The sequence below is a fragment of the Arvicanthis niloticus genome, chromosome 13, assembly GCF_011762505.2.
Source record: "Arvicanthis niloticus isolate mArvNil1 chromosome 13, mArvNil1.pat.X, whole genome shotgun sequence".
Lineage (NCBI taxonomy): Eukaryota > Metazoa > Chordata > Mammalia > Rodentia > Muridae > Arvicanthis > Arvicanthis niloticus.
The window spans coordinates 71,776,206-71,785,685 of NC_047670.1; positions in this window are offsets into that span (position 1 = coordinate 71,776,206).

The window sequence follows — 9,480 nt, forward strand, 5'->3', positions numbered from 1 at the left end:
TGGTCTACGATGACGTGGGCTTCAATCTGCTTCTGGAGACTAAGGTTCTGAGCCTCCTCAGCCCGTGGTCACCCAATCAATTTATTATTAACACAAGGGAGGTGGGAGAGAGAGAGAGAGAGAGAGAGAGAGAGAGAGAGAGAGAGAGAGAGAAGAGGAAGGAGAGAGAGGAGGGATGGGGGATCGTGCAAAGGAAGAAAACCTTTAGACAGGAGAGAGCTCAACTGTTGACTTCTCCATTACTTAGTCTGAAGATTCTACACCTGAGATCTTTAGAACCAGGTCCTTGAGGGAGAGAAGGATGCAGGCTGTACCCTTACAAGGCCGGGAATCTCTTGACAGGCAACTACAGATCTACTCAGCCAAACAGTGAGCCAATAACTGGCCTCCTCCTACCCGGTCCTGCCACACTGTCATGCTGGGGCTCCCTTTAGGAATACTGACAACATTGCCTTCAAGGGGCTGAGGCCAGAGAAGGGTTAATGGGTGTGGGTGTCCTGAGATCTGGCAACAATTTCTGTCACTTACTAAAGGAGAGAAACTGTGGGTCCCAGGCAGCTTCCTGTGATTCATCCCTTTACCGCCTCACCCTGGGACTGATAAAGACCATCCATTGGATGAGGCATGCCTCTCAAAGGGCTATCCTCCCAACACGGACCCTGCTTAACAAGAGCCTTCAACACACCTCTGAACTACTAGACACTAGCTGGCATAGAATGCAAACATGTCCTAGCTGTACCGTGTGTAGAAGCCCCAACTTAAGACAACTTTTCTTTGAGACTCAGTAGTCTTATCTGCTAAACAGATCAAGAGATGCCCTCCTCCTGATGTCTGATATGACAGAGCCACACTGACGGTGCACATGAAGTCACTCCATGGGCCCTCACTAGCAGACAAAGTCACATAAGTGGTGGATCTAGTAACATAGTTAAAGTAATAGAGTCAACACCAATAATATGTAAATCACTACTTAGATTGTCCTCGAGCAGAAATTTTTAGACACTGAAGAACAGGAAACAGGAGACCCATTTTAGGGACCGGTCCACTCATCTCTCACCATGTACAAAACCTGTACTGTTCAACTGTCTTTGAATTTCTAAGGGTCTGAAGATTAAGACCTCACTCGAGAGGTGCCTATGTGCATGGGTGTATGCATGTGAGTGTGGTGTGTATGGTGTGTACGTGTGTAAGTGTAGTGTATTTAAAATTTGTGTGTGTGGTGTGTGTGTGAGTATAGGGTATTATAGTGTGTGTAGTGTGTATGTGTATATGTATTGTGTGTTATGGTATATATGGTGTGTATGTGTAAGGTGTTTACAATTTGTGTGGTGTGTGTGTGGTATGTATGTGTGTATATGATATGGCATGTACATGTGTAAGTGCAGGATGCTTACAATTTATGTATAGTGTGTATGGTGTGTGTGTATGTAAGTATAGGGTATTTACAGTATGTGTATGTGTGTGTGTGTCTATGTGTGTTAACAGTATATGTATGTGTGGTATGTATGTGTGTGGTGTATGTGGTGTGTATGTGTGTAAATGTAGAGTGTTTACAATTTGTTTGTGTGTGGTGTGTATATGAGTGAGTATAGGTATTTACAGCATGTGTGTGTATGCGTGTTTATGTGTGCAGGTTTGTGCGTGCATATGTGTGTGTTGCTTCTTGAAGAAAAGACAGCTACATTGCCCACATCTTAATCATCAGGAATCAGCTTGTTGTGGTTTCTGTCGACATGCCAATCAGTTATGCTGGCAGAATTTATAATTTCTTTTACCGCCTCATTTCACGGTCTTCTCCCTAAGGAAATGTGAAAAGACAGTCGAAGAAGAGGAGGAGGAGGAGCCAACAGGTGGGTGGGGACAGAGCGCAACTCAGGGTGAAGCAACAGAGATGGGAAGGGGAGCAAATGGTCGGAAGTGGCCGACTGGTGGAAGCCAGTCAAGTTCAAGTCGGGATTCAGCCTCACGTGGAGGGTGTGCGCCTGTACATCAGCCATTCCGTTCACACTCCCAGTGATGTATATTTCACCCTGCCTTTTATTTACATTTTTATTATATTTATTCATTTTATGTATGATTGTTTAGCCTGCATACACATATGTGCAGACATGTCATGTGCCTGTGGAGGTCGGAAGAGGGCTTCATATTTCCTGGAACTGGAGTTACAAATGGTTGTGAGCCGTGATGTAGATGCTGGAAGTCGAGCCCGGTTCTTCTGCAAGAGCATTGGGCACTCTTAGTCACTGACTGATCTTTCCAAATAAAATATCTTTCCAACCTCCCTCTTTCATTTTGTTTATGGTTTAATTCTGAGACTTATTAGGCACGGCAGCCTAGTGCCCATCCCCTGAAGTGCTGCATCTGTTGTAGGTCGGAGGTAAATGAATTAACTGCCAAAACATCTGAGTGGGCAGTACATGTTTGTCCTTCACGTGAGTCACCATGGACTCCTTCCATCATTCTCTCTTGGTTGGAAACCAAGTACTCACCAGAGGTAGGTGCCAGTACTTAACAACAAAGAGGGTTTAATCTGAAAGTATTCCTTGCCTACACACAGACTCAATTGCTTCTATGGTGCAGCAGTCTGGTCTGACTGCTTCAGTCAGGCAAACCAGCAGACAGAGGTCCCATATCATGCTTCCCCAAGTGACCAGGCAAGAGGTCAAAAGTATTCACCACAAACCCAAGCTGTGCAGTAAGCTATGCCATCCGGGCCTATGGCACTGTACACTGACAGTCTGCAAGGACTAGCTTGCCTAAAGACACATTTTAGAATGGTCTCTGTCCCCTTGTCCATGAGGGTATTTGTGAAGATTCCCTGTGGACCTGAGGCCAGGGGACATGGGGAAAATATGACAAGACAGGCCTTCCCTTCTAGATACTGTGGGTCATGGGCTCAGACTGCCAGCAGCCCCAGACCCTGCTGCAGGACACAGAGGTCAGGAAGCCCAGGGTGACGACTGACTCCGAGATGTGGATTAGCTAGAAGCCACATTCAGCTATCCTGAAGTAGATTCCTCTCCTGTCTTAGTCAATGTTCTATTGCTGTGAAGAGATACCGTGACCACGGCAACTCTTAGAAAACATTTATCCGAGGCTTGCTTACATTCAAAGATTCAGTCCATTACTCCCATGGTGGGGGAAGCAGGGCAGCACACAGGCAGACGTGCTGCTGGAGAGGGAGCTTAGAGCTCTACATCTGGATCTGCAGGCAGTGGGAAGAGTAAGTGGGCCACTGGGTCTGGCTTGAGCATCTGAAATCCCAAAGTCACCCCCAGTGACACACTTCCTCCAACAAGGCCACACCTCCTAATCCCTCTCAAGTAGTGCCACTCCCTAATGTCCAAGCTTTCAAATATACAAGCCTATGGGAGGCCATTCCTACTCAAATCACTACATGTCCTGTCCTCTCTATCACCATGTTAACACACACACACACACAGGCCTATGGGGGACCATTCCTACTCAATCACTACATCTCCTGTCCTCTCTATCACCATGTTAATACACACACACACACACACACACACACACACACACACACACACACACAGAGGCCTATGGGAGGCCATTTCTACTCAAATCACTACATGTCCTGTCCTCTCTATCACCATGTTAAAACACACACACACACACACACACACACACACACACACACATTATACTTAGCGATCCAAGGAGTGGTTATGAAGATGGAGGGAGGGGGGATCAAGGGTGACTCTCCTGTTCTTCGTTTAGAAACCAGCTGCTGTTCTTTTCAGGGCTGATTGAAGAGAAGCAGGACTCTCCTTTCAGAGTGAGCTGGGATAATCAGATGCTTTGTTTTGGCCACTGTGGGCTGGGGCAGGGCTAAATTTCCCAGCACGGTTGAAACTGACTCCCACATACAGACTGCTTTCTGCCTGATTCAAGAAATCTTTCTGGAACACTAATGTTGCTGAAGCTGGAGCAGAGAAAAGCAATGAAATAGTGTATCCTTCATATTACATCATAAACATAGAAGGACATATCTGTGTCTTCCCACAGTGTCAGAATTTGTTAACAATAAATTCCCAAGGCACCATGTTCACCTCTTCATGAGTTATACTTTTTCCTTGTACTGGTGTATTTGAAAAGTTCTTAGGCTTCATCTGGTTTTCCTCACTGTTCCTTCCTTCCTTCCTTCCTTCCTTCCTTCCTTCCTTCCTTTCTTCCTTTCCTTCCTTCCTTCTTTCTTTTTCTGCTTTTCTTTCTTTCTTTCTTTCTTTCTTTCTTTCTTTCTTTCTTTTCTTCCTTCCCTCCCTCCTTCCTTCCGTTAAATTTATTTATTGAGACAAGGTCTCACTATGTGACCCTGGCTAGCTTGGAGCTTACTATGTTGACCAGGCTGACCTTGAACTTACAGAGATCCACCTGTCTCTGCCTTCCAAGTGCTGAGATTAAAGGCACACACCACCCTACCTTTCTTCCTCTTTTTATCATGCCTACATACTACATTTTCTTTTTCCATTCAGTGATTGACACTGATGTTGATTCTGCCCACATTTGTGGGGAGCTGAGGAAGCGTAAAGAGGAGATGAGGTCTTGAGTAAGTGTGTCATGTTTGACATTGGCCTAGTGATGTCAAGGACCCGATGCCTCAGAACATCATGGTGGTGGCCAGTAGAAAGCCACTTTCTTTATGGCAGACAAGGACAGGGAATTAGGGATAAATAGGTAAGTAGGTAGATAGATCAATAAATAGGTAGACAGAGGTAGATGATAGACAGACAGATGATAGTAGGTAGATAGATAGATAGATAGATAGATAGATAGATAGATAGATAGAGAAACATAAAAATATAGATGGTAGACAAGTGGATAGGTGACAGATAAATGATAGATAGATAGATAGATAGATAGATAGATAGATGATAGAGAGATGGACAGATAGATGATAGACAGACAGAAAGACAGATGAAAATAGAGAACAAGATACCAAAAACTTACCTGCAATGACCCTACTTCCTCCAACTATGCCCCACCTCTCAAAGTTTCCACCTTCCTAAAATGGCTCCACCACTGGGAAACAACCCAACACTGTATGAACTTATGGAGGGCACTTCATGTAGAAACCACAGCATACCTTTATGGGTGTGCACTCTGATAAAGCAAGGCCATGTGTTGCTTTAAACTTATAATGCACTTATACAATGAAACACTGCTTTGAATTTACCATCAGCATCCTTAGGTAACTCCCCTTTTGTGTTACATTTTATCTATGAGGTAACTTTATAAAGAACTTTTGTCTAAGAAGGTGTAAACTGACAGAGAGAAGAAATAAAGTGTGGCTTTGGGGGCTCTGCCCCATCTACCAAATGTGTATCTGTGGCATTTGGGACTCAGGCCCATACACCAAATGTATATGTGTCTGACTGTCTATATGTATGTCTATACACATGTAGGTGTATGTGTATATATGTAACAATGCATGAACACTTGTGGAATTGTTGAGACAGGTGGTTAGGCCTGGCCAAAATGTCTGTCTGTGTCTCTGTGGGTGTGTCTGTGTGTGTGCCTGTGTGTGTGCCTGTGTGTGTGTGTTTGTGTATGCCTATGTTTGTGTGTCTCTGTGTATGTCTGTGTGTGTGTCTTTGTGTGTTTGTGTGTCTGTGTGTTCATCTGTGTGTGTGTGTGTCTTTGTGTTCATCTGTGTGTGTGTGTCTGTTTGTCTGTGTGTGGGTGTGTCTGTGTGTCAGCGGCAGCCCTGCTTATACACTGAAGGCCTAAAATCATCCATAGGCCAAAAATCAGCAATAGGCCTGACATACATGCCTGCTAACACTTGGTCTCTGTGGAAAAACACTGAAACAGATAGCTATAAGATATTGTAAACAGGCAGCTCTGGTGGAAATTTACCAGCCTGGATGAGAACAAGTAGTCATAGGTCTTGTGGATACCTTGGGTAGCCTTGGTAGATAGTACCAACTTAGATAAGGACAAGTGAATGATAGGCAGAGTCATAGTAATCTGTCCTCTGACCCTTCACCCAGCTGACACTCTGTTCTGGAAGATATCTGTACTCCCCCTGAACACCTACACTCCTGGTCATCCCCGTCCCCACATTCTGCCTTTTTGTGTATATAACCCCTTTGTGAAAAAATTATAATCAGCAGTTTGATCAGCCTATAGACAAGCTGCTATTCTTTGTGTCTGCCTGTTTCCCCCCTTCTCTCTTTCAGGTGACCTCCCCAGACCCCTGTTTAGTGCCCTGCTGGCCCGGGCACCTGTGTTAGCCCCTACAATTGCAACTTTTGCCCCTGCCATCACCAACACCTCAGTCTACCTGAATGATGCTGGTCACTGGCAATGAGCTATATGTGTCTGCTTCTTTATCAATATGAACATTTAAGTGAACACATACAGAGACACACGCTGCTCGAAAGACTGGCAGTAACAGGATAGCGGCTGTTTGGACCACTGTGGGTCTGCATGGGCTTCCACACTGGCCCTGCCAATCGAGGTGTGGGAGACTGTGTGACTCACTCTGCCTTCCCGTCAGTGCTTGTGGGGCCTCGGGAATGCTAAGAGCACATTCTGCCGGGGCAGCTCATATGTTCACCACTGTGCTATGAACCAGACCCAGGAGCTGTTTTTCTTGGGTGACTGGATGTGTCGAGTAGGGAAATGCAATGGAATATTCAAGTTACAAAATGCTACATGAATATAAAGAATTTCTGTGGACTACATTTTGTTTACTGTTTTTTTTTTTTTTTAATTCCTCCTGCCCGTTAAGCCTTGGCAATTCTAAATTACATACACCATTGTTATATAATTTAGAAAAAATTAAAACAATAACTACTTGCACACCCTACAGAGTCTCTTTAGTGAGTTTGCATGACTACTATCTGATGTGTTTATAAAAAGATAAAGAGAAAAGAGTATGTTCTATGGAGGATTGGTGAGGTATGGGGGAAGTAGATGTCTCAGCAGCCCATGCCAAGGCATCCCTTCCCCCTGAGGGACCAGCCACTATACGACGACAGACAACAATGATGACGGTATAGTATAGAATAGAGTTTATTCAGGGCATGGGGAGGGGAGTTAAGAGGGTAGTAAAGGCAGAGAAAGGCAAAGAGAAAGAGAGAGTAGAGAAGTAGAGGCTGGCCATGAGCATGTGAAGGGTGGGAGAAGGGAATGGGAAGGGGAGAGCAAGAGCAAGAGCAAGAGAGAAGCAAGAGAACAAGAGAAGCAAGAGGGGGACAAGCAGCCCCTTTTATAGTGAGTCAGTCAGGACTACCCGGCTGTTGCCAGGTAACTGTGGGGTGGAGCATACCTGGTTGTTGCCGGGTAATTGTAGGGGTGGAATGTAGACAGAATGCTAACACTATTTCATTGGAGTTTTGTAAGTAAGATAGGACACTGTAATTGGAATTGAGATGTCCCACACACGCTCATGTGTTGGACTGCTTGGTTCCCAGCTGGTGGCGCTGTTTTAGAAGGTTGGGAACCTTTAAGAGGTGGAGCCTTGCAGAAGGAAGTGGGTCGCTGGGGGAAGGCCTTGACTTGAGGTGTTGTATCTTGGCTGTTTTCTGTCTGCTGTCTGCTTCCATGCAATGTAATCAATCACGTTTGTCACATCGTAGGCGTCTCCATCCCTTCCCTGATATGATGGATCGCTTCCCCTTAAATGCTAGTCCAAAATAAATTCTTCTCCCCTCACATTCATTCCTTCTCGTCAACTGTTTCATCGCGGCAGTTTGCCCATTTTTTAAATTAGTGGGACTGAAACACAGAGGTCATGGGATACACCCAAGGTCATACAGCTTCATCAAGGGGAGAGAAGCTACAGGATGGAGGTCTGCTTTTACACTATCAGACCGCTGCTCAGGTTTCAGCCCTGGATTGTTCCTTTTTCTACAACCCTAAGCATCACACAAATACCTCAACCCTTAGGTAACTACACACTTTCTATCCAAGAAAATGTGTGTACTACAAAGGCCTAGAAACACCGCCCAGGTTCTTCCATGAGCACCGAATCCATCAGGCAGAGCACAGAATTTAGCACGATATAAAAACCAAACCTCTCATTTCAGAAGCCAACTGGAAAAAAAAGTCAACTAAAATTCTGCATGGAGGTAATAAAAATATCTTTTATTATCCTCTACAGACAGATTGTAGATGTGCTCCATGTTAATTTACTGTCAATTTATTCATTTTTATATAATGTCCTCCAGTCAAGGTAGATTTAATTCCATTTTTGTCTTGTATACTTCCTTTCAAGGCTTCGTAATTTCTTTTCTATTTTTATCCATTCCACTTTTGCTTCCTGTCAATTTTTATATCAAAATCTGCTTCAGTTCCCTTTGGCAAGGTGCAGTAATAAAAATATTCCTCAAGCTCAAACGTTTAAATTTGCCACTGCACTTTAAAATGGTTCTCTGCCTGTGCCAATAGCGTAACGTTAACTCTTCATCCAATGGGCATGGCTCCCAGACTTGCAGAAGGCAGAAACCTGATTTCTATAAGGGTTCTTCATCACTGTCTAAAATGATCTGCTTCTTCTTCCCACTCATTGGCCCTGCGCTAAGTACCTACTATGTGCTACACATTGTGATGGGAATACGACTTAGGAGATGATGTTGGGATGTAACTAGCTAGCATCTATACATGATAGTGGCACATGTGTTCTTGGGAGGAGGGGACCCCTGTCGTGTGTGCAGTGGGAAGAAGCAGGAGAGGTGCTAGTCATCTGAAGCCACCCACTAACTGTCACACACACAAACACTGAGGCCTTTCTGTAGCTCTAAGTCCAAAGGACACTGGGCCATGGGACCTAGAAGCCTGGGCCAACAGTGGACAGTGAAGGGTGCATCCTTTATTTGTGAAGAAGTTTGTGTTGTTGTTTTGTTTTTGTTTTAAAATAAGCAACTGAGTTAATCCACATGAGCACTGCCCGGAACAGTGCCTGGCGCACACACTAAGCATTCTGTACTTGCCATTATCCTGGTCCCTGGTTTTGTACTTTTACAAAGCAGAAGCATGGGTCCCATGGCTAAACCACCATTGCTGTGATGTTCCTGTGACTGTGTTCGGTGGCTTCAGGCACCACAGGTGGAATGAAGCTTAGAGTGTAGCTGGTACCTAACACAACTGCACCATCTTCTAGCTGCCTGCATACTGTAGTCTATCTCTAGGGCAGGATTTCTCACACTGGAGGAAAAGCACAAAACAGGGTCATTTTCTCACAAAAAAACTTCTTAAGAACCTTGTGACACTGTGGTGACTTTCAAACAACCAGTTGACATGAGGCAGAAGAGGACTCTGAACGTAGATCTGTCCAACTTCAGATGTCTGCTTTCCCCATGTCCGTCCATACTATCAGATGACAGATAGATGCATATATACTGTATGTTGTATATTTAGTCATGGTGAGAGTGAGAGAGAGAGGAGAGAGATAAGAAAGAGGGGAATGAAAAAAGATATATTAGAGATGCTTACAGGCTGTGGACCAGTTGGCTC